Source organism: Neltuma alba, unplaced genomic scaffold (genome assembly GCF_004799145.2).
Source record: "Neltuma alba isolate B1F8T4 unplaced genomic scaffold, ASM479914v2 tig00011670_pilon, whole genome shotgun sequence".
Taxonomy (NCBI): domain Eukaryota; kingdom Viridiplantae; phylum Streptophyta; class Magnoliopsida; order Fabales; family Fabaceae; genus Neltuma; species Neltuma alba.
Window position 1 is genome coordinate 44,182 of NW_021636312.1, and position 490 is coordinate 44,671.

Consider the following 490-nt stretch of genomic DNA (forward strand, 5'->3'; position numbering starts at 1 on the left):
TTCACTGTTGTTCGATTGCCGCGTCAACTGGTCTGGAACTCGGCCTACTCGCCTCTCAACTCAGGCTCTAACTTCAGTGACTGACCGCCCACAGAGATGGCCCCACTGTTTCTCGATTGCAACTATGAGCACTAGCATTGTCATGGACAAGCCAGTGGGAGAGGGTGCTACCAACAACAAATGATTGATTGTTATATACAAACTCTTGCTAAGGTAGTTGGAAGGAATACTGATTTATTTGCTGCGTTGCTTGAGCAAATGAAAATTTCCCTCCTGACTTTTCATTATTCACTGCCCCTGATTTTTCAATTCTTCTCACTTCCCAGTGAAGAGGAAGTTAAGAAAAGGATTTATAATGTTTCTTGTGAGAGGTATTCGGATTTGGGTATTCTATGGCTAAAAAAACCTAAATGTAATTGATGGCTGCAGCACCATGAAAATAATATTAATGGGAGACCTATTTAATTAATTTGATTAGATTAAAAAATTT